The sequence below is a fragment of the Thunnus thynnus genome, chromosome 12, assembly GCF_963924715.1.
Source record: "Thunnus thynnus chromosome 12, fThuThy2.1, whole genome shotgun sequence".
Lineage (NCBI taxonomy): Eukaryota > Metazoa > Chordata > Actinopteri > Scombriformes > Scombridae > Thunnus > Thunnus thynnus.
Window position 1 is genome coordinate 1,016,579 of NC_089528.1, and position 25,856 is coordinate 1,042,434.

Consider the following 25,856-nt stretch of genomic DNA (forward strand, 5'->3'; position numbering starts at 1 on the left):
CGTACAGTCGTTTCTGAGCTTTTTTTACTAGGGTGGAGTTGTGTGATGTCCATGACAGGTTCTCTGTGATGCTGATATGCAGGAACTAAAACTTTTCACCTGCTCCACTTTAGCTCCACTGATGTAGACAGGGGTGTGTGTCTTTTTCTAAAATCAACAATCAGCTTTTTGGTTTTGTTGACATTGAGCAGTAGGTTGTTCTCTGTGCATCATTCTGCAAGATTGTTGATGTCCTCCCAATATGAACTCATCATTGTTTGAAATCTGGCCGATGATGGTGGTGTCGTCCACAAACTTCACAACAGAGTTCTCTCCATGTCAGGGGTTGCAGTCATGGGTGTGCAGCATGAACAAGAGGGGGCTGAGCACACAATCCTGGGGGGTCCAGTGTTGAGCACAAGAGTGGAGGAGGCATGACCACCAATCCGAACTGTTGGGGGTCTGTTTGTGAGGAAGCCCAATATCCAGTTGCAGAGTGTGGTACTCAAGCCCAGAGTGCTAAGTTTTCTAATCAGCGTCATGGGGGAGATTGTGTTAAATGCTCAGCTGAAATCAACAAACAGCATTCAGGTGTTGTTATTTTCAAGGTGTGTAAAAACTGAGTGGAGGACAGTGGAGATGGCATCCTCTGTGGATCTGTTGGTTCTGTATGCAAACTGGTGAGGGCCCAAGCTATTGGATGTTGGAATGAGGTTTTGAAGTCTCTTTTTATCTGGCAGAGCTGATCTTTAATCTGCTATAAAGACTCATTGAATGGTGGTTGAGAGAGCATTTCCTTAAGTTCCAACAGCTCTACCTCCTGTAGAAACAAACTAGTCTTCAGGGTGCTGCTCCTGCTCCTCTGTTTGTCGCTCCTCTGACAGTGCTGCTGTTGCTGCTAGCTTTGTCTTGACTTTGTGTCTCTGTCTCTGTCAGTGCCATAATAGTACTGATATCCTGTTGGACTGAGGTCAGACTGGTGTGTCTCCTTTGGAACATGATGGTTCCATTGTGGTAAATGTTAAGTGTTGTCACAGTCTTCCTCTCCAATTATCACCTGTCTGCCATTGCAGATTGCTGACAATAGTGCGGTTGGCTCATTCGACCTGACCAGAGGACTGGGCGTTGTACATAATGTGGAACTTGGCATCCACACCTAACATTTCCCACATTGTTTTCATCACAGCAGCAGTGAAAGTGCCTCTGTCTGAGTCAATGGAAAGGGGTAGCCCCCAGTGGCTGAACAGGTGGTTCATCAGCATGAGGACCGTTGTTTCAACTGTGTCGTTGTGTGTCGTCTCAGCCCACTTTGTGAAAGTACATGTGACAGTGAGGAGGGGACTGGTGCGATCCAATCCACCTGAAATTGGACCAGGGGAATGTGATTCCCTTGACCTGCAGAGGAGCCCGATTCAGTGGTTCGGATGACCAGAACTGGCAGCAGATCAGGCATCATTTTACATATGCCCTGGTGTCTTTGAGCATGAATTGCCAATATGTTACCTGTTAGAGGGTTTGGTAGGTAGCTTTATAGCTCCTGCCGGTGACCTCTAGCAGGAGCATCATGGGTATATAACAGCCTTATCACTGGGTCTCACTCCTGCATGGTGATTAGGTCTGCATCACCCGGTTGTTGGCCCAGATGTTGGCCAGTGAAGTTGGGCGTGGTTGGAATCAGAGCAAACCACCAATTGGGCAAATGCCGACCTGGTGGCTTGTTACATCATGAGTACTGTCGCGATTTCCGCATACTGGCTAGTCTTTGTGCCAAGTTTGTTTGGTTCACTGAAGGAGTAACTGACCCAAACAGTACCCACTCCTGCCCGGACCTGGCTCTCATGGTGAAATGAGCAGTCATCCACATAGACCTTTGGGAGGTCCTGGCAGACATTCTCATCACAGTAATGATGATTGGAGGGAAGTGAAGGAGTGGTAACAAAGAGGGACGGGGAGCTTGGCTATCCTTCACAGTCACATTGTTGATACTTGGCTAGACCCTGGCCCAGAGCCATCTTATGGTTCTGGGTGTACTTGACATCTGTTTCGTAACCTTGCTGTGCCATCATCCAGGAGACTGGTTGATGGCAAGTCTCAATGATTACCTTCTGGCCTCCAATGTAGCTATGGAAGTGCTCCACAGCCCAGACGGTGGCCAGAAGGGTTTCTCACGGTCAGAGAATGTCAGTCCTACGCTGCTTAAGGGTTGGCCAGCATAAGCGACAACCTGGTTTTCTTTGTTGTACCTCTGTGACAGGGCAGCACTGAGACAATGGGAGGAGAAGCTCGCTTTCAAATGAAATGCTTTGTCCTAGTCAGGGTAAGCAAGGCAAGGTGCAGAGCAGAGCTTTTGTTTCAATTCGTGGAAAGTCCATGGTTGAGGTTCTTCCCACTGAAAGGGTCTGTCTTTTTGGAGGAGGGGCCTTTTCTATAAGGGGCCTGGCTATCTCTGTGCAGTCCTTGATGAACTGTCTGGAGTAGTTACAGAAACTCGGTGCCATCGGCACCAACAAGCCCATGTAGTCAACTTTGGTGCGGCACCACTGACTTGAATATCTGAATGGGCTACAGTTCCATGTGAACTGGCAGTTGCAGGCAGAGAAAGCCAGCTTGTATTGATCAACAAGGTCAACCTTTATTGTCCAAAAACCATTGGACATGTCCATGAATGAAAAGAAGCAAGCTTCTTTCACTTTTGCAAGCTCTTGATCCAAGTGGATTATAGGCCAGCAGGAGAGTGGGACCTGTTTGTTCAGCTGACGATGGTCAAGCACCACTTGCCATCCGGTTTCAGCACTGGCCACAACAGTGAGTTGTAAATGGTAAATGGACTGTACTTGTGTAGGGCCTTTCTAGTCTTTCCAACCACTCAAAGCGCTTTTTACAGTACGAGTCACATTCACCCATTCTACACATTCATACGCTGAATGAGTACAAGGGCTACCATGGTAGGTCCCAACCTGCCCATCAGAGCAATCTAACCATTCACACACATTCACACACTGATTGCACAGCCATCAGGAGCAATTTGGGGTTCAGTATCTTTCCCAAGGACACTTTGGAATGCAGACTGGAGACGCGGGAATTGAACCACAGATCTTCTGATTAGTAGATGGCCTGCTCTTCCTCTTGAGCCACAGCAGCATTGTACATGGAGTTACACTTCTGAATTATTTGCCTCTTCAACAATGTGTGAAGCATCTCTTGGATTGACTCATAAGCGGCCAACTGGATTTGTACTGGTGTGCAAATGTCGGCGGCATGTTTGGATCAATGCAAACTGTATGGAGGTTGGTGCCTTCATAAAGTCATGAAAGTAGCTGTCGACCAACAGCCCGAGTGGCTGACGTGCCGTCACAAGAGCTGTGGTCTTCATCAGATTTTGTACCAACAAGTAAGCTGAATGGTTGTTCAGTTCAAGCATGGGTGTACCACAGACTTATTGATATTGATGATTTTGAGCTCCAAGAAGTATGGCAAGGGTTAGAAGAATGCCTGTGAAACGAATATTTTCTGTCCCTTGAGGATCATGAGGTGGATAGGAACGCCTACTGTCCTGGCAGCAATAGTCAGGTCAAACTGGCTTGCTACCTGACATGCCTGAGGGATGGTTATACCTGACAGCATGTGTTCCAGGTCAGCAGTCAAACTGTAGTTATCAATGTTTGCCCTAGACCACAGGACCTGATTGACTGTGTCCAGGGGAGCGCCTAGCCTGGCAAGTATGTTGGCCCCCACAAAGAGTGAGGGTCAAGCTCCTTTAGTTTTGCCACCTGTTCTGCTGGTGTGGTTCTGAGGTGCAGCTCCGCTGCTCACTCTAGGTGGAGGCATTTCACAACCTTCTTGTCTTAACTCTGTCTTCTCAGAAGATTGGATGCCCAGGACTCTGAAATCGTCTTCCTGTTTATCAGTCGGGCCCACAACTGTTTCCCACGTCATCTGGGCCATCTTCCTAACCTCTTCCTAACCTACCTGCATGGTAGGTCTACCCTTTTTACACATCAGTGTAACGTAAGAGTAAGCGTCCCTCAAGCACCTGTAACACTCTCTAGGAGGCTCTAATCACCTCTGATTGATTTGGATGGCGCTGATGGTGGCTTATGTCTCATCAGTGTATGGTGAGTACTCCTCATGCAAGACCCTGCAAAGTCTTGAATAACTGTCTTGGACACGTGACGGTTGCGTTTCCATGAAAGTGTGCATGCTCCTGGATGTTGTTTTCTAGATGAGTTTTAACTTCTCACGCGATGAGGTATAAGGCAAGTTGGCAAGACCGTGTTCGTTTTCCCGAAGGAAAACGCAGACTGGTGGGACAGTCTTTCTTTGACTGGTGTGACCGCGGATGTCTGCTGCTGTCTGAGCTGTCAGAGGAAGTGGCTTTGCATGAGCACTGAGACAGCTGAGGTGTGGCCTCACCCCTCATCCTAAATTTTGGTATCCCAATTAATAATTAGATTATTAAAATAAAGGGTGAAATCTGGTTAAATGATTAATACCCAAATTCAGTCATAACATTTTTATGGTTGAGTTTATAGCATCAATGAAATAACAATGCAATGAAGGGGATTTGGGGTACTTTGTGAAGCAGAGGTTGACTTCTACAACATTCAGGCAAAAACCACCCATGTTACTTCTTGTTATGATATAACAGGGTTTATTCTACTTCAACAATAACTACGGCCGATACTATTCAAGTACAAAAACCGTCAATATAATTGGAAATCCTGCCTAGTGTTATAATTATATACAGTTTGTATGTGCATGTGTGTATGTGTTTGTTTGTGTGTCGTGTAAGATGAAGGGGAGCTACACAGCAATATGGCTGACTCAACCACATGGGGTGGGTGAAGTCACGTGTGTATAGTGAGAAGACGCACAAAGCAATATGGCTGACTCAACCACCTAAGGTTAAGTCTCTCTGTCCATCTCCCTCTCCCACTCTCTCCCTCTCTTTCGTTTTCTATATCTCTGTACATTTCCCTCTTTATCTCCCTTTCTTTACAACATTACGTGGGAAAACTGAGATCATTTTGACCAACAACAGGCAGTTTTATCCTTAAACAACTTTCTTAGAAAGAAAGATCCTGCCAGGACTGCTTTTACAAGTGGTATTGAACTGTTAATATTTTTGGTCCATCTTTCAAATTGTAGCAACTCTCATCCCATCATCTTACACCCCCATTATCATCATTAGGTGGGGGACGCTATTTGTAAAAAATTACCAAAAACCAATATTAAAGCTTGTGCAACATTGGTCTTGTTCAAATAAAATATCTCAACAGATGAGTTGTAAGTTGATTCAGTGTAAAGTTTAAGAAAAAACAAACAAACTTGCCATTATTAATCAAAATAAGAAACAAATCTAAGTAGAAACAAATTAAAAACATACAAACAGACAGGGTAGTCTTCTTAACTTAAAATGGCAATTGATATGAAAATAGGTTTAGGTAAGTTATTTTGACTTGAAATTGTGAGTTGAAATAGTTCAGAAATGTATGTTAAAATAATGCGAGTTTTCTTGCATTGATAGTGTAACATAGTTCATTGATTGATTCAGAGTATCAAGTTGAAACAAAAAATAATCATTAGTTCAATGAACTTTTACAACCTAAAAACAATGTTGTTTTAGTTAGATCAACTTCTATAACTTAACTTTTTAGAGTTCATACAAAGGTAATCTTCAATTTGAGTTTACTTTTTTTAAAGCAGCAGGGGATGTTTTTTTAAGTTTAACCAACTTGAAATGTCTTTCAGTGTAGACTTGATCAGTTCAACACTGCGTGTATCAATCTACAATCAATTGTGAAATGATTTATAGCAATAAATCCTGATCAGGTTCCACAGTTCACATCATTACTGTTGTGAACCAGGGGCCATGCTCACAAAGTTTCTTATCCTAACACTAGAAGTCCTCCTAAGTGGCACTAAAGGTTCCTAGCTAAGAGTTTCCTAGCTAAGAGCAATTCACCAAGAGTTAAGCTAAGAGAATGAGGCGGGATTGGCCCTGTTGCTATGGATGACATCATGCTTCACCAATGAACACTATCACTATGTTTAAGGAGGGTTGAATTGAGGGCACCTGGACTTGGTTGTAGATACTTTCGCTTCTCATCCAAGGGGCTTCTTCAGTTCTATCTGACTGGCAGAGAGTCCCAGGTATTTAACCAAGTGACCTAGTGACAGTCATTTAGACTTGGCCTCAGGTGAGTCCAGCAACTCTAACGACTCGTAACAACAGCCAGGAGCTTTTTTTTGATCGAGCAGGTCTTCATCCTTTTGATGAGTTAAGTGAGTGAACAATTTATAGCACCAGTTTTACTGGGTAATGCAGCAATGGCCATAAAATCAGCTTTATATATTGATTGCAGTCACAGATTAATGTACACTTAAAAAAATTACAAACAATGTTCTGAAGAGCATTCTCGGTTTAATAAATAATTCTGGCAGATGGAGATTTTCCAAGATTTCATAAATGCATTTATGTGTATATCCAACTCGACTTCATGGATTGTATTTCATTGTCTCACTGGTGCCTTAAACAACCAAGGCAGCCCCTTGTATTGTTTTAACACAGGGTTGATTTAAGTGTGAATGCAGCCTCAGTGACTTAGTCTGAGACTAACTTCTCTCAAACTATAAGTGATAAAATATTTTTTGAATTACTCTTTGACCAAAAATTCCTACAGTTATCAATTTCAATTCAATTTATTAATTTATATAGTGCCAAATTATAACAAAAGTTATCTCAGGGCACTCTTCATATAGAGCAAGTCAAGACCATACTCTTTAATTTACAGAGACCCAATATTCTCTCATGAGCAAGTATTTGGTGACAGCAGCAAGGAAAAACTCCCCTTTAACAGGAAGAAACCTCAAGCAGAATCAGGCTTTAGGTGGGCGGCCATCTGCCTTGATAGGTTGGGTTGAGAGAGTAAGAAGGAGTGAGGGGGAGAGAGAGACACAGAGAAGCATAATAACAACAATAATAACAATAGCAATAATAATAATAGAAATATGAGTAGTCACAATGATAGCAGGAGTGGGTGTCAAGGTGAATCATATAGATGAAGAGGAGGAGAGAGGAGCTCAGTGCATCATGGGAAGTCCCCCGGCAGTCAAGGCCTATAGCAGCATAACTAGGGGCTGGTCGAAGACAAGCCGGCTATAAGCTTTATCAAAAAGGAAAGCTTTAAGCCCACTCTTAAACATAGAGAGGGTGTCTGCCCCCCAGACTGAATCTGGAAGATGTTTCCACAGGAGAGGAGCCTGATAACTGAAGGCTCTGCCTCCCATTCGAGACTCTAGGAACCACGAGTAAGCCAGCATTCTGAGAGCACAGTAATCTAGTGGGATAATAGGGTACTATGAGCTCTCTAAGATATGATGGTTCCTGACCAGGAAGGGCTTTGTAGGTGAGAAGGATTTTAAATTCTTTTCTATCCCAACTCAGCCAGTTAGGAGCTAATTTTAGCCTCTGGATGTTTTGTGAATATGGCCCTAGAGTTTTAGTGAGCTTTGTTGGGCTCTAGTGTCTGAGAGGTAATGAGTTGTGTATGGGACAGCTGATCTAATGCTTTAGCAGGTTGGTGTTGTGTGTGCTTTGCTATGTAATGTTTCATTTGTGATCAGTGAGTGTGGCGATGTGTTCAAGTCAGCATGGATAATGAATAATGCGCAGACTAAACTACACCAAGTGGTGACACAGCTTCAGTGTCAAGCTAATTCCAGACCTGTATATGGGTTTCCCCAAGAAACTGATCAGCAGAGGTGATTCTAGGGGACCTTTTCTACTGCTGCTGCCACTGCTCCTACTATTACTGCTATTGCTGTTGTAACTTAATTTCTCTCTTAAGATTTTCCATCGTCATCATTCTAAAATAAGTTGTCTAGTTTGACAGCCCTGTATGGAAACAGTTTTGTCTGGCAATATTTTTATCGCCCATTTATTTAATGATGGAAGTTTGAGGTAACAGTTGCTGAACTGTGAATTACAATAACAAATGCAGGGATAAGGTGTGGTTGGGTGTGGGTGGGTGGGTGGTTGAGGGGTGTCTTCCAGATGGCTGCCCCAGTCAGATAAGAGATGTTAAACCTTTCTTCTTTGCCACCCCTGAGAACAAAGGCTGAGTGTTCACATCATTCTGTTGTACAGAGCACTACACTAGAACACCAGATTTTTAGTGTAATCATCTTTCCTGGAGATAAATGCAACAGTTGTCATTATTCCTTCATAAGAAAAGCTATTCCCCTCTCAGTCTTCAGGGCCAGTGGCCTACATTACACAGGTCAACTGCAGCTGTGCTCCTGTGCTGATTGTGGCTGAACTTCCATGTCACTGACTTTAAAGCCAGACTATGTAACATTGGTAAGAAGAAATAACTTAGTTTTTCTCAAAAAATAAAAAAATGAATTGATTAATTCATAGGCAATAAAACATACTGTCTGCCCATAAGTATAATATGGTCACAGGAAGTATTTGTTAGTTTAGTTTATTACATATATTTATCAGGGACCATGTACAAAAGAAAACATTCATCTCACACAAGGAGAAGAGATGTGTTGTACCAGATTTACAAGCAAATTCTCAAACAGCCTTATTTGGTGTGGCATGACCAATAGACTAATTCCTAAAAATAAGGGGCTTGTCAGTCCTAACTTCAGAGGCTGTATTCACAAACATTCTGAGAATACTCTCAAAGCTGCTAACATAGCCGAAACATTTCTAGCAAGGAGTCCTAGCATAGGAGTGATATAGGAAAATTCTCAAGAGCAACTTTGAGCAAGGGAGGGACAGAAACTTTTACCTTAGTGAGGAGGTGTGGTTGACCCCATTGCCAGGTATGACACATTTTTTTAAAATTTGTGATTGGTTGATCAAAAAGAAAAAGAAAAATTTAAAGAAAAGAAAAAGAAATAAAAAATCATTATTAGTGATAATGGGCATTGAATGGACAGGAAAATCAATAGGCCTAATCATAGTCTCTTAAGACATGGTGTAATTATGAATACTATTTTATGTAATGAACATCTCTGTTGAATAAATTGTGAACCATATTTTAAAAGTAGCTTTCAAAATGTTTGAAAACACAGGCCTACCTTTGCAGTAGCTTATTCACATGCTGATAGTTGTTATATTTATTCGCTTATGCTGGTAATTTTAGCACTTCATCTGTTTGATATTAACAGGGGTAGAAATGGCTTTCATAATTTTCTGTGAATGCTAGCCAGTCTATATAAGTATCAGCATTGGTTGTATATCTTTTTTTCCAGTTGCCAGCAAATTCCAAATTTTTACAGTTCTTAGTGTTGTGATCGCTTTGATTTCTGGCATTATCGTGTTATTGCATTGGGTGGGAGATGTGAGCACATCTCTAAAAATTATCCCTGCATGATCTAATCTGTATTGTTTCATTAACTCACTGTCAGTCAGCATTAGGAGAATATTTTTCCACCATTTTCTCCTCTGCTTAAGAAACTCTTAAGCCTCTTAAAAGTCTTCCTCCCTATTCCTAACAGTTTTTCACCTTGGGAGCTCTCTTAAGGGTACTTTGTGAATATCTTTTATCTTTACCAGGATCTAGTCTTAACCGTAAGGAGAAATTTTAAGAATTTTCTTAGAATTTCGTCACAAGGAGCAACTCTTTATACTAGGAAGCTTTATGAATACGGCCTCAGCACTCCTATATTTTGGGGCTAAGAGTAATTCACAAAGCATTTTAGTGCTAAAAGTAGCACCTAAGTCTGAGAGAAGTTAGAATAACTCCTAAGACCTACTCACAAGGTGTAGGTAGTGTGTCTCGTTGGATCGGGATATTGGAAAATTCAGCAATAATGAGCTTTGTAAAGCATATTTTGATGGCAGCTGAGATAATAAGGACCCCAACCAATGTACCAAACTATTAACACAATAGAATAACACCAGAAATAATGGTTTACATAATTCTCCACCAGAAATTAGTTGCAGTGTAGAGTACTGGTGAACTTATAACAGAATATAACTGCTGTTTGTCAGGATTATTCATCAAACTGTTGGGCCGTAGCTTTAAGTACCAGTTGCACCACAACACCCATTGCCTTTCCATTGGAGGAAGCTTTGCTTTCTCTGGGAACCAGTTTACTAAAGGAGGTAACCCTGTGCATGTTTACTTTTTCCCCACCGACTGGAAAATTCTCCAGCTGAGACTTCGCCCTGTGTTCACATGAACACAATCACTGGATCCAAGAGACAGACCGCTGCTGCAACCCAGGGCTGTCAATTTGCCTGCAGAAGGAAATGGATTTCTTCATGAAGACCCGGATAACTTCTATACCCTGCTCGTCTTCAACTAAGTTGACTCCACTGTTTTCTCCGCCACACTGCCAAGGATTAACTTGCTGTGAAACCTGCCAACAGAGCGCGAGAATGACCCCGTCAGCATCCGAGCCGGACCCAAATATGGACTGAAACACACCCTACTTGCTTTCTTAAGTGACACAATTTAAGAGGCTTAAGTCTGGGCAGAAATAAGTTATGAAAGTGTTTTTTCAGCTTCAGTGTTGTTTGTTGTGAATTGACAGCCCGCCAAGTCCCTTTGTTCTGCTATACTGTGAGGAGTGGTTTAAGTTTGGTGCCTGTTAAGTTGTGTTCACCATGCTAGACTGTCTTGTGTTTGTCCCACTCAGGACTGCTGTGCTTGTGCCACTGTGAATGAGAAAGTAAGTTGTTTGTCGATCAAAAGTCAGACAACGTGCGTTACTGACTGCCATCTCTAGGCACACTCTCTGTGGACAAAGAAACTACTTCTCTCCCCCCCACGGTCACTTTCCCTCCTCTTTCTTACCTCTCTTGCTACTAACCCACACACATATACACAACACACACACCTCTCTTACACATCTGACACTCCCGCTTGCATGTGTTTTCACTTTACATAGCTGTTGTTATTGCTTAGGTAGAATTAGATTTTAGGATTGTGATTTATTGATCAAAGCATCAGCTAACTTTGTTAACTTTGCTATTGTTTAATGAGCACTGTTATATCTTTTAAAGAGAAGTCTTTTGTGAGCATTTATTGTGAAAAGTGGCTGATTGAGAGAGTCAGAGCTCAAACTCAAACCTTCTTTGTTCACCTTTGAATGTTGATATCCCTCAAATATTAGCATTCTAGGTGAAGTCTTTTATGATACTACCTCACTGCCTGGTTAATGGTCCCAGTTTCCGGTGGTGCCCCGTTGTTGTTAATTCAATAATTTTCTCTGATAATGATTAATTATTGTAACCAGATGTGCACCTCCCAGATCCAGCAAAACCAAAAGTACACTCTTCAGGCCTCATTTTGTTTGACAGTTGAAGTAAACATTAACTAATCACCAACTGCATCAAATAAGTGATTAAAACTGATTTCATGGCCGTCGCTTGATCACCTGTTAAAATAGGTCCTACCAGAGTTATCCATCAGAGTGAATATCATTTTCAGTCAACTGGAAAGAAAAAACATCTCAGTATCAGCATGTAGATAGTGTTTGATGTCAGATACAATCTAATGGATAAGTCAGTATTTTACTTTGTTGCATAGATTAAATTTGTGACCATTTATAAACTACTCAAAATATTGGTTGATGAAATCTGTCCTTGTGTATTGATGAATATTTTCTTAAACATTAACTGACACGGTCACCTGTCTGCAAATCACTGTGGAGGTTAAGTTCATTGATGAAACATGATGTCATCATTAGCAACAGGGTCAACCCCGCCCGTTCTCTTAGCTCAGAGGCTCTCTCAGGTCATAACTTAAAGTTGACCTCAGCAGCTCTGTGAATTAGTCTTAAGAGCAAACTCTTAGCTAAGAACTTTTAGCGCCATTTAGGAGAACTAGTGGTAAGATAAGACTTTATGAATATGACCCCTGAAATGCCCCTAAAATGAATGATCTCAGTGCAGACGGATGCTGCTGGATGATCCACAGGCTGGGACTGGAACAGGGATCACTTAAATGGATGTGTTCATCAGTGCATGTTACTGCCTTTCATGTCATGAGTTAATAATGTTACGTAAACCAGATTTTTCTCAGAAACATGAACATCTGCATTTTAGACTGCTGCTGTTCACAATATCATCCATAGTTAATTTAAGCAGCTGTGCTTAGGCTTTAGTCTCCTCCTGGATGATTTGAGGAGGCAGTCCATCATTGTACATCAGCATTTAACCATATGTATTATCACACAGATGGATACATGGCCTACATGGCATGGAACCGTTTTAGATTTGAAAATAAATAATTATATTACTATGAAAAATATAATTGCGTATTTTCTTTAACTGTCATGTAGCAAGAATATGGCTGTATATGTATGTATGCAGCTACAGGGAACCCTATATTTTGTATTAATATAGTAGACCTACTTTATTTATAAAAACTTTTGTTAATACTGTGGCTCAGCGAAGTAGCATGTAGGAGAACAACAGTGCCGACGCAAAAAAGTGAAAGGCCCTATCTAGAGCCAGTGTTTTCTTTGTCTGTTCTGGGCTACTGCAAATGCTAATGAGTCTACAAGCCCGAACATGAATAGAATTCAGAATGTTTTGGTTTGATTTTATGATGATGAGCTTGGAACATAACGAAGCATCTAGCCAGCAGGAAAGTAAATATTGCTGATGCATCAGCCCTTATGCTGGAACTAAGAGATATCCTAGAATCTAATGGTCTGTGTTGGAAGCAAGTCATCAGTATTCTGCTGGACAACTGTGTAGTGATGAGGGGCAAGAAGACTGGAGTGGAGACACAAACAAGGCCTCACCTGCTCAACATCAGTGGAGCCACCATTCATATGGTTTCCAATGCCTCCAAGGCCGGTTATGCTCTGATGTCTATCACCCAATAGCTTGATCAGACCCATACCAAGCAGACTTCTTCAGACGCTGGATGCGTGCAACAGGACACATGAGCTCATGGATCCGTTGGTTGTGCACTACTACAGTCTATTGGGCCTGTCTGAGCACCATAAATACAGGTAATGCAAATTATTGTATAGGCTAGTTAAATTCATAATTTTGGTTTCACCTCTGATCATGTGATTTATATGATGTATGTGTGTGTCTGTTTTTGTGGTGCAGATCGCTTCTTGACCAAGTGCTTGAAAGGCAAAACATAAGGCAAAAGCCTTGTCTATACTGAAGAAGAAGTCTGATTTGATGTTGACTGGTTGGAGTGGAATTGTATCCATGAAAAACAGAGAGGGAAATTACAGATTTCTTATTCTGGGTAAGCTGATAAAAGCACTTCTCAATGTCTTGAGGGGCCCCTTGGTTGAGGGATCATTTAATTTGATGGATGACATCCTTGAAGCAGACAGATTCAAGGATGTTTTGAGAATGGTCAGTGTCATACTAATCAAATCCTCTATAAATATGTAATTAATTAAACAACTCTACTCAGAGATGGATAACACTACTGAAACACAGAGAGAGAACTATCTGCAGCTACTACAGTAGCACACTAATCTAAAACAAACACACACACACACCCCATACAAGAAAGGTTAAATACAATTCGACTGTGATGGATGTAACTACAGGCAACACCGTTGCCTGTTTTTGTGGTGCAGATCGCTTCTTGACCAAGTGCTTGAAAGGCATGCGCTAACATCTGAAGAAAAGGCCAAGGTATCGGTTCTGCAACAACAACCAGCAGCATCCAAAATGGGAACAGCAGTTAACCAAAATCTGAGGGTACAGATCTCTGTACTGTTCTCAGAGTTTGATGAGTTGACTGCCTTGATCGCCACATTCTGAGGTATATTTATTAAAACTGTATTATTGCATATCCCTGTGGCACAGAGGTTTGTATCATAGCCTCAGTAACTGTAACAAGCACAAACCTTAATTCACAACTGACTAACTCAATCATGAAAAGCCCTGAGTTGGTTGCTCAAGGTTAGACCAAACAAACTGACATTCGGGGCTCTATCTCTGTGTTAGCACACAGCACAGAGTACAGCTCATATTTCTGGTACGCACTGAGGTTATCTCCTCAACTGCGCTGGTTTGGTGTCTTGGTAACTTGCCATATGCACAGTCTTCTGTGCAGTCTTGTGCCAAGAATGAGTGCATCTTGCGCTGTCCACCGCCTGCCTTCTCAAAGCAGGTCGAAAGCTTATGTTCCTTTAGTATTTTGTCACTTTATTTGGTGAAGGCCAATATTTATAAACCTCTCTGAAATCACACAAACACCTTTATTCATGTTGGGCTTGTCTTTCCACTTTCATTCTACCTTCTTTTTCTTCTACCCTCTACCAGCTTACATGTGATCACACAGAAAAAATACATTTTATTCTAATCATGGTACTAATGCCAATCATTCACAACAGCTAGCCTCCTATACTAACAGTCTTTCGATTACTCTGGCGACTCTCTTTACAGCTGTCTGAAGGTGGCAGACATCTGTTCCATCTGTAGTCTCTATGGGAATGATGTTCCACATTTGTCAAGGCACAATTACACAAGCTAGGATACATTTTGTGCAACCAACATGAGACTGTTTCAAAAATAACCACAGAAACCTCCATGCTTATGTGCACATCAAAGTTTTTTGTTTTGATTAATTATTCATCATAGCTTCTACTGCTACTAGATTCTGTCATAAAAAATAAAAAATCCTAGATCAATAAAAAGTTCTCTCCGCTAATAACTCCATTCAAATCAATCCTCTCTCGTTGTCTCTGTCCAAAACAGAATAACCGGGGACAGCCACACTTCTTTTTAAGAAGTCTGACCAAAGTGTCCCCTGGCAGCTATTTCATACCTAGATAGATGTATGCAAAACTGTAAAGTCTAACTGATCTAAACTTAAAAATAACGTCAGAAATAAAAAATATTACAGGGGCTCCAGGCGAGCCAAGTACTAAAAGTGCACTTGGTATGCCCCTGACACACCAGGCAGGGAGCCTGAGTTTATGAAAATAGAGTGGTGTGACAGACCATACAGTTTATACAAAGGGCATTTAAAAATATATATTTTTTGCAAAAAAAATACAAAATTTCAGCTATTATGACTTACTAGATACTAATGTTAAATTAAGAAAAATAAATTATGGTTAATTTCTTGCTACTCGATCAGGGTTGTTTAGACTGTACTGTGTTTACGGTGTTGCCTGTAGTTACATCCATCACAGTCGAATTGTATTTAACCTTTCTTGTATGGGGTGTGTGTGTGTGTTTGTTTTAGATTAGTGTGCTACTGTAGTAGCTGCAGATAGTTCTCTCTCTGTGTTTCAGTAGTGTTATCCATCTCTGAGTAGAGTTGTTTAATTAATTACATATTTATAGAGGATTTGATTAGTATGACACTGACCATTCTCAAAACATGAAAAGATGGCATGCGAGCCTGATAAAGATATCAAAAGTAGCAGAATTTGTTCTTCCCTTCCACATTTTAGCAGTTGATTTGAGTCACAAAATATTGACTGAATAGGTGAAGGGAATCGGTCCAGTCAATAGAAGATCCTCACCAATGTGCGTTGTGACTGTATTGAGGCTAGCAGACAGTATGTCTATCTGTGGCATTCAAAACCTTGCCAGGATTGACCTTTGTGTTTTGTCTGATCAATATACTGACTGACTCCTTGCAAGAAATAGAAACTGTTTCGGTAATAGTTATGACCAATTCAGCCATTGTTGGACACAATATTTCAGCCATTGTTGGACATTTACATTTTTCAAAATAAAGGACCAAAATGTTATTTTCTACCTTTCTTTGTTTTTCAGCTGTACCAATAATGTACCGAACCATGACCCCAAAACTGAGGTACATACTTAGATCGAAAAGGGTATGTTTTAGAAGAAATTTTGTCCCCTCTGCTATGGCAGCTTTAAATTGCATTGCCCACTAATCACGAGACCAGCTATGTATTACTCTTTTTGTCTGCATGTATGTAATGACTGTAATTTATTGTTCTTGTTGTATGCAATGTTTTTTGTATGTATCTATTTATGTTCTGGAGGAATGTACAACACATAACATACTGTGGAAACAAATTTCCCCTTGGGGATAATAAATATCTATCTGTCTAATCTGTAGCCTAACTGGACTTTCTGGATCGTGTTTCATTGTCATACTGGTACCTTAAACATAACCTCCTCACCAGCACAGCCCCTTGCATTGTTTGAACACAGGGCTGTTTTTGGTCTGAATGCAGCTGAACACCCACCTTATATGTTATACCTGCTGATTGACAGAAAAATTCTCTCTCAGATCAGGTTAGAAGATCACTGTCAGAAAACTGCAGTGTGGTGCAGTGATGCCCAGTTTTCTTATTATGCAGACTGTCATCACCAAAAAAAAACTCTAGGATTGGTCATTTGTCCAAACACTATACATACATACCGTGGTTCATGTCATGCTGCGTACCAACAGTCATCGTTGGTTTTCTTTCTTCTAACCATGATGCTGATGTTTCCCTGACAAGCCTTGAGTAATTTTAGTTGCCTAAAGTTAACAAAACCTTAAAATTCATATGTTAACCTGAACACCCATACAAGACTGTCCTATGGGTTGTTTTAAAAGGTATTGACAGGCAGCCTATTTTGTTGTTTATCTATCTGTATGAGGATTTGACACTTTTGTTTTGAGTTTGACAGGTGGTGACATCACCTTGCACCTGCCAGTTGCTTTTGCTTTTCATCAATGCATATCAAGCTTCACACAGATTTTCAGTAGGAGTGTGGTTACTCTCTGGAGTCATCATAAAGTTATTGTACATATAGTGTGTATGCATGTATTTGTGATTGCTTCTTCTCAAAAATCTGTTGTTGAAAAGAACAAAGCTTTTACCTTACTTTATACTGGTAAATGTAGTCTAGGCATTTTCTTACTTCTTACCTTTCATTGTTTTTCCTAGTATTGCCTTGGAGTGGTGTCCTGCCAACAGGAACCCTGCCCTTCCTGAAAGAAACAAATAAAAATAAATGTAACTTATACTAGCAGGATATCAGGAGTGTGATAGGCTTGCATGTGACAGGCACCAAAACCTGATGTTAATATTTATTTACCTAATTTATGTGCACTCGTTTCAGTTCAGCTCAGTTTAGGGAAATACACCACTGAACAACCACCTTATTACGCATGTCTATGACAACACTGTTGACAACATGTATTCGTATCCATGAGTCATCTGCCCTGCGACAGAAAAAAAAACATGCTGAGTTCACTACTGCGTTTTGCGGTTGCACTAGCTTCTCTGTCCTCTCCTCTGCGCTCTGTGTCGATGTTTGACGGAGGGTGGGGATCAGCTCCTCCACACACACACACGCACAGTAGAGCAGAGAGGTCGTGGTGGAGACAGTGAACCAGGTGAAGTGAAGGATAACGTTTTACTCGAGTTGACGACAATTACAATCATCACTGTAAGTGCAATAAAAGCTTTGCAAGTGAAAAGCCAATAAGAGTAATCTATCACTGGTTCAACAAGCATAAACATGTAGAAAAAAGATGTTTCCATATGCTTTGCCTGTAGTCTCCCAACCACTGCCGGTATGGTTTACACAACCACAGCGCACTGGTTAATAGGCTAATAAAACAAAAGCTGTCTGTATGTAGCCAAAGTGTTTAGCTTGGTTTGTACCATATATGAAAACTAGTCAAATTCTTGAGATGGCAGCCCCCTCCCAAACCAGCCCCTCCTTTCTACCAGCAGTACCTGCTGGCAGTGAATCACATCAGCAGCAGAGGGAGGAGCACAGATTTTGAATTTATTTCCAGTTAGATATTATTGAGCTCATATAGTGACTTTGCTGTGGTAAACATTACTGTTGCTGTAAAGTCAATTCTAATCCTGTTCAGCTCAAAGACAAGTCATGTGATGATATCGGTGTGCTGGGCAAAGTAGGAGTCAAGTTGCAGATGATAATTGGACCTAAATTGTGCTTTAACCAAACCCTAAAGTCTCCAAAACTAATCGCCGTCAATTTGGTAAACTACATAGTTGCATCTGTGCTTAAATGAGTGGCAAAGAACATTTAACTTAAACAATGGAGATCCACCAAACAGTCGGGATATGATGGACAAAAAGAGTTGCCTAGCAATGTTGGTGACATGGATGATACCCCTTATTGGGCTTGATAGACTAACTTATCAGTGTTAACTTGAATGCTGCAGTTTTGGACAAATTTGTGCAGAGATGTTCATGATACTAACCATGAATAATCTCTGGATTGATTTGGCCAGCCGTCTTCTCTGTGGGGAAAAGTTGGTAAAAGCCAACAACCGTATATACACCTCTCCTCTTCATCTTCTTTAGTTATACTGGCGGACTACAAACCAACATTTAAGTTGCATGCCACCTCCACAAATCAATATGTGATATAATGTTGATATTGTGGTGGGCTGCCACAAATAAATGAATGTATGGGAAACCCTGGTGTCTGTCAAAGGCAAGCTGACATGAGGAGCAAAAGAACTTCACTTGTTCCAGGACTTCCCAATGGAGCTGCAGCATCAGTGTGACTCATATAGAGCTGCGGATCATACTGTGCAAAGAGAACTTACCATATGGCATCTTATATCGTATATCATCATGACTATCGGCCAGGAGACCCTAATTTTCAGAGACCACAAGGAAGCGGTTCAGTTTCTTAAGAAAAAGACCTGACCTATTTGGAGACAATATCATAGGAAAAGAAAATACGCCCCCTGTAATTACCTGGTCAATCATGAGGAAAATATTCTTTATAGCCTACTCTTTGTAGATATGAATATTTCATTATATATAATATAATATTTCATTACCTTGATCTATTTCAAAGCTACTATGATCACCAGGGTTGTGTATGACTGCTTTAAATATTATTTCATCGAGTTTTTGAATTACCATTCTATTTTTGTTAAAATACTAGGCATGTGTAATGGCCATTAGAAGAGCAATATTCTTGTTAATATTGTGGTTATGGGGGTTGCGGCCTACTTATGAATCCATAAAGAATTGCTACAAAACTTGGTTAAACAAGATAATTGGATTTGACATTTTGATTGGTTGGATTACTTTTCTGCAACTGAACATTGGCTCCTCTTCTTTTTTTCTTCACGGATGGATATGGACCCACTTATAATTCAATGTACTTTTTGTCGCTTTGCCTTTTGGCAATGTCTTTTTTTGTCGCATTGTATGTATTCACTCCCTTTTATTTTTCTTTGTTTTCTTTTAACCTTTCACTCTTTTAACCTAACCTTCACCCTTAAAAGCACTGATAAGAATATTGTACAGGCTAGCTCTTTATGCTTCTCTTTCATCCATGATTTAATCATGCCTTTTATATCCCTTAGTAACCAAGTCTCACATAAAAATGTGTAATAGCTATGTTGGTCCACAGTACAAAAAGTATTAGTTTCACAGATGCCTACATTTTTTTGGCCTGTTCTTTTCTTATGGCCTATGTCCAAGTCACGTCATGGCCACGTCAAGTTTCTGTCTGCGAAAACAAACAAAATGGCTGACATTCCTTTTGTTCTCAGTGGAAAATGCAACATTTTAAGACCGTTTCAACATTAAACTGTGAGTTTGATTTTTTCTGGCGAGATATCTGCATTTTGCTTTTATAATCTTTGTTCAGTGAATGTATATGATGTTTAGTTTGTTAGTTATTACAAATATTGTTTCAGGTCTTGGCAGAAAATTGTTGGAATGCACCGTTTTCTGTCGTTGCTGTGGAGGTTGCTATGGACACAGCTATCGCTTGACCCACGTAGCTTGCTTGTTTTTTGAATCATTGTCTTTGCGTTGTGTAGTTATCTGAGCTGTTATGTTATTTGTGTTATTTTATCTGTTTGATGATGTTCTTTCAATAAAAAACAAAGATTTTACATTGCCCCAGGGATAACTTATTTCTTCTTCTTTGGATTTCCCCATTTCCCCATTCACACACACAAAATATTGGCTAAACTAACATTTTGAATCCATAACAAACAAGCTCCTTAAATACAGTTTGAAGTGCTTCATAGCTCTCGCTGACAATGAACACCAACCCAAAGCCCCATGTCTAGAAACTAGCTAAAATATCTGAAATAAACCAACATCTTAACTTTTCTTAACAATGGATCATCTAGATGCAGTGTAATTACTAGCTCAGCTGTACTAGCTATTTGATATATTCAGTAGATAGCCTATAACTTTTCATGACCCACCCTACTTTGAAGACTGGAAGAACTACAACTGTGGTGCTGATTTGTATCAAGCTGTATGGCATGGGTCTAGGGAATTAGGGACTAGGGAAAAATTTGTGTTTTTCCTAGAATTTGAAGTTGTTAATACTGAATTGAGAGTACAATGTGCAGTTTAAGGGGATTTGTGTAGATTTTAAATATCTAATTGTTAAATGGGTGAAAATTTTAACCATATTTTACCCATATTTGACAACACCCCCAATGATAGCAAAGTTCAAGAGCTCTCTATAACAGTCAGTCCCATGTCCGTAGCCCCTTTTGCTGCTGAATTATAAGCCCTCAAACATGCACTAAGGTCAGGGTTCAAAGGTCAGTATTTCAAAGCAGGAGTCATGTAGAATCTTCATACTGACATATGTTACTCTCAAGGTTGAAACCTTTCCAACAGTGTATTTGGTTTAAGTTAAAATACATTGTAACTTAAAGTTTTAATTTTCTCATTTCATGGACACAAGCCATCCCAGGCCTAGTTTCAGAGAACACTTTGAAGGCCCAATTTATAAAATGAGTCCCCTTCAGAGATTGAAATATTGCTGACAATCTAGGGCATTACAACAGGCTTGGAGGAAAGTCTGGTTAGGTTAGGCTATAGTAAAATTCAATTGAAATTTTAAAATGTACAGAATGGAATAGTAATAGTTTTGAAATGGGATATAGAACTTGAAATTAAATATTGAATGTGCAAAGGAAATATGGACTGTCAGTGGCACCAGAATAAGTTTTAAAGTCTGGGGACATCCAGCTTTAGATGACGTAATAGTCGCTATTTCAGCCATAACCAGCCATAATGTAACCTATCTCACATCATAAATGGTCACATAGTTTAATAACTAATGTTACACAACAGCGTTTGCATGGCAATGTGTCTCAAGAATAAAACATGAAATGCTACTTTTGCTGAAAAGAAAGTTGGAAAAGAGGCTATGATGAGCCCTGCTAACCCAACATCTCATTCATAAAAAGGTTATAACCGATGGGTCTGATGTGTGTAGAGGTGTGTGTGGTTATTCTGCGGAAGCCTGGGGCCAGATGCATAAAACTCTGCATAGATTCATGAAATTGTGTATGCGCAAAGTCAGAAATATGCATACACATTCTTTTAGTCAGATTTATAAAGCCCTTCGTACACATGGTTCTGTTTTATAAATCTCAGTCACTGAGGAACTGGGCACACGTGCACATGCTGTCTGCACACGAACCTCATTTCCACTCCCACAATGAGCCATAAATGGATGAAGACATGCACTGAACCAGCTGTTTTCATATCAACATGATGCCTGTTCCACCACTCTGTACAGCCATCAATGAAACAAACTGAAAATAAAAAGTGCAGTTTAGGTCCTCCAGCAGCAGAATAGCTGTCGTTATGCTCGACGCAGCTCTTTATAGCATCCATATCGTTAATTAATCATATGAACTGTAAACCATCGTCGGCAGATATATCTCAGATATGTAATCACAGTTTGCAGTGCTCATATCTAAACCGACTTTAAAGATGTGACACAAGCAAGGATAAAATAAAAAGAAATTATCATATACTAACCCCTGTGTAAATTAAAAGAATGATAAAATTAATCACACAAAGTAGTTAATCATTGTTACCTTGTTAATCATTGCGCCTTTGATTGGCATTTTACAAATCTGTGTTAACGCAAAAAACAATCACACAATCACTGCAGCTGATTATCAACCTAAACAATGTTTTACTAAAAGATTTAGTTTCTCACCTTATATTTCATCTCCACCTCATCACATCAGCCTCAGATAGCTTTAGAAAAACGTGTACACCTGGTCTGAAGAATGCGTGAGGTGCGCACATTTTCAGCCTACTGAATGAAGATAAACACAGTGAATGAACGTGCTTAACAGCACTGCCCTCTGTTGCGGCATCTCAGATGTTGCAGATTTATCAACATATCAGTGCTGCTGTTTTCAGATGCTGCAAGAGAGGCTTTTCATACAGTATAAAGCATATACTGTAAGAATCACCCACATTCATTTGCAGATCAATACAGATGCTTTAACCACATTAAATGTTATTTTCCCTGCCAATTTTGGTTGGAGGGTGTTTAATTGAAATAACGTATTTATATTTCGTGTATTAATCCATTATTGCAGCACATGTAGAGCAAGTATTTAGTTTTCTCTTCTTGATAAAATCACAAAGTGGCAGCAGAGTGACTTTGCTCCAGAAACAGACGTGGTTTTGAGACGTCTAAGACCTGTTTTCCACAAAGACACCAACAACTCGCTTTGCACTGCCTATTTTCACGTCTCAGTTCACTGTGCATGCAGCACTGTCCGTGTGCTACTTGCACTGGTCATTGCACTATCATGAAAAATAGGGCCCAAATATGATTGGACTTATCGGTCCAACATCTTAGAGTTGGCTTAGACGTTATCGCTGTGACTACCTGGCTTTAGACGTTACCAATCAATCAGTTTTTTTTCTATAGCGCCAAATCACAGCAAAAGTCATCTGAGGGCACTTTTCACATAGAGCAGGTCTGGACCATGCTCTTTAATTTACAGAGACCTAACAATTCCCCCATGAGCAAGCACTTGGCCAGAGCGGTAAGGAAAAACTCCCCTTTAACGGGTAGAAACCTCAAGTGAGTAAGTATGCTCCACTGGTTCACCACCCTCCCATCTGCAGTGCATTGATCTTGCTGTCTCTGACCATCACTCCATTCTCTTCACCATTCCTGTCTCCCCGGCCAGACTCCGTCCTAAACGAACCATCATGTTCAGGAACATCAAGTCCATCACCACACCGGCCCTATTAGACCTGATAGCAGCCCACTTGGTCCCTGACCGTTCCAACACCACGGTGGATGGTCTGGTGGCTCTCTACAACTCAGTCCTGTCCTCAGCCTGGACACTCTTGCCCCCCACAAAACCAAGTCTGTTTCCTTCACAGGCCCCGCCTCCTGGTACACCTCTGAACTCCGAGCCATGAAGGCTAGGGGTTGTTAACTGGAGAGGCTCCATAAACGGACCGGCCTCACGGTCCACCTGCTGGCCCTCAAGGATCACGTTGCTTCCTACAAGGAAGCATTCTCCCGGACCAAGACACAGTACTTCTCCACCCTGATTGGCTCTCAGGAAAACCACCACAAAACTCTGTTTACCACCATCAACAGGCTATTTCGCCCCCCTCGTGGATCCCGTACCCTCAGACGCCAGCGACTTCTGCTCCAGGTTCCTGGATTACTTCCAGGCAAAAGTGGCTTCTATCCACCAGCAGCTCCTGACGCCTGTCCCTCCTCCCTCACACCCAACCCAGTCGCACGATGCCCCCCCTCTTCCCCTCTTGCCCCAGCCACTACCCGCTGCCCCGCCCACAACTCGCCCTCCCCAATCTCGCTTCTCCTCCTTTTCCCCTGTGGATGTTCTCTTTGTTACCAAACTGATCACCAAAGCCAAATCTTCCACCTGCTGCCTTGACCCCATGCCCGCACCTCTTGTTAAAGCCTGCCTGCCCACATGCCGCCCCCTCATGGCCCTCATGGTTGATATCATCAGTCTCTCCATGGAATCTGGCTATGTACCCACCTGTTTCAAAACCGCCTCAGTCACTCCTGCCCTCAAAAAGCATGGTCTGGACCCTGATGTCTACGATAACTTCCGGCCAATCTCAAACCCTCCTTTCTTCAGTAAGCTCCAGGAAAGAGTGGTCGCCGACCAACTCCATCAGCACATGTCTAACAATATGCTCTTTGAGACCCTACAGTCTGCCTACAGGAAACATCACAGCACAGAGATTGCACTCATCAAGATCACAAACGACTTCCTCATCGCTGCTGACTCTGGCTATATTAGTCCACTCATCCTCATCGACCTCTCAGCCACTTTGTTATACCAAACCACATGCTTGAGAATGTCATCAGCTGTTAAATTCAGAACCTACTTTTTCCATCAATGAGATGTACATGGAAGTTTAACAACTCTCCTCTCGCAGATGAGGAGTTTGTGTCTGTTATTAAAAATAGGATTTCTGAATTTATGACTTTAAATGTATATTCAGTTTCGTCTATACAAACAGTGTTGGAAGCATTTAAGGCAACTAGCAGAAGATGTTTAATCAGTTACCCAACAGCCAAAAAGAAACAAAGTATATATAAGAAATACAAACTGCAGTTATCACTTAAAGATCTCGTAAGTAAACTGATGATCTGAGTCTGAAAACAGAGTTATTTATAGTGAAATATGAACTTCAAACCATTATTCACAAGTCAACGGCTTATGCGTTATATAGGTTGCTGAGGAGAATCCTTGAACCAGGCAATAAAGCAGGCAAAATGTTAGCCTTAAAACTGAAACAATTAGAGAATAGTCAGGCTATATCATCAATTAGAAAGAATGATGGGTCAGTCGGGACCCAGAGGTATTCTAAATTATTTGCTTCAGAATGTGAGTCGAATACTTCAGAAATGAAAGAGTTCTTCACTGATTTTTTTCCCGCTATAAAGGGGCATGAAATATCAGTTTCAGAAGCTCCCATTTCAGAAAGCGAGATACAGCAAGCCTTAAAGGAATTATCTTCAGGAAAATCTCCTGGCGAAGATAGTTGTAAGTTTGAATTTTACAAACATTTTCAAAGTGCACTGTCTCCTCTTCTTTGTAAAGAAAATAATGACATAGTTAATTAACATGTGAAGACTGTACCCATTATCTATAAAGCAAGCTCTCTCTGTGGCTCAGCTGAAGCTGTGTCACTGGATGCAGAGAGAGCCTTTGACAGGATAGAATGGCCTCACCTATTCTTTGTGCTGTCTGAAATTGGTGCACATATTTTAAAAGGGGACAAAAGGGCGGCTGTGGCTCAGGAGGTAGAGTGGGTCGTCCACTAATGGTAAAATCGGTGGTTTGATTCCCGGCTCCTCCAGTCTGCATGTTGAGCAAGATACTGAACCCTGAATTTCTCCTGATGGCTGTGCCATCAGTGTATGAATGTGTGTGAATGGTTAGTTCCCTCTGATGGGCAGGTTGAAACCTAAATGTGTGTGAATGGGTGAATGTGACTCATAGCGTGAAAGCACTTTGAGTGGTCAGAAGACTAGAAAGGCGCTATACAAGTACAGTCCATTTACCATTTACAAATCATTATATAATGGCACCATGTCTTCTGTGAAAACTAATGGTAATAATTTTGTCTAAACCGTTTTGGCTTACTCACTCTACTTGCCAGGGTTGTCCAGTCTCACCAATACTCTTTGTTTTAGCCTTGGAACCTCTGGCATGTGCCATGAGCAACCAAAAAACAGAGGGCATTAAAATAGGAGGTTATGACTTAAAATCTAGTTTATACATAGACAACATTTTGTTAACATTAAGTAAACCTATGCAGTCTATTTCATCAGTGCTAAGGCTTATCAATACATTAGTCAGTAGGTTTTCTGGATACAAAATAAACTTGGGTAAATGTGAGGCAATACCTCTTACTTGTAATACTTTTGCTGACTTGGGTAATGCACCATTCATGTTGAAACCTAATGGAATTAAATACTTGAGTATCATTATCATCGCGCCTATTTCCAAAATCTGTGAATTGAATGCCCCAGCTTTATTGAGGAAAGAAATAGATGACATAAAGAGATGGTCTTCTATGCCAATGTCTCTTTGGGGGAGGGCTGAGGTGCTGAAGATGAATATTCTCCCAAGATTGTAATCATATCAACCTTACCC

General features: G+C 40.8%; 1 protein-coding gene and 1 long non-coding RNA gene across 3 annotated transcripts in view; both read left to right on the forward strand.

The window, feature by feature from the left end:
- fam110b (family with sequence similarity 110 member B) overlaps positions 1–25,856 on the forward strand; it is a 120,018-nt gene that overhangs the window by 24,992 nt on the left and 69,170 nt on the right. The window lies entirely within an intron of this gene.
- Positions 5,958–16,024, forward strand: LOC137193557 (uncharacterized). Its single transcript, XR_010930845.1, has 2 exons — positions 5,958–12,966; positions 13,561–16,024. It is a non-coding gene; the product is annotated as an uncharacterized lncRNA (long non-coding RNA).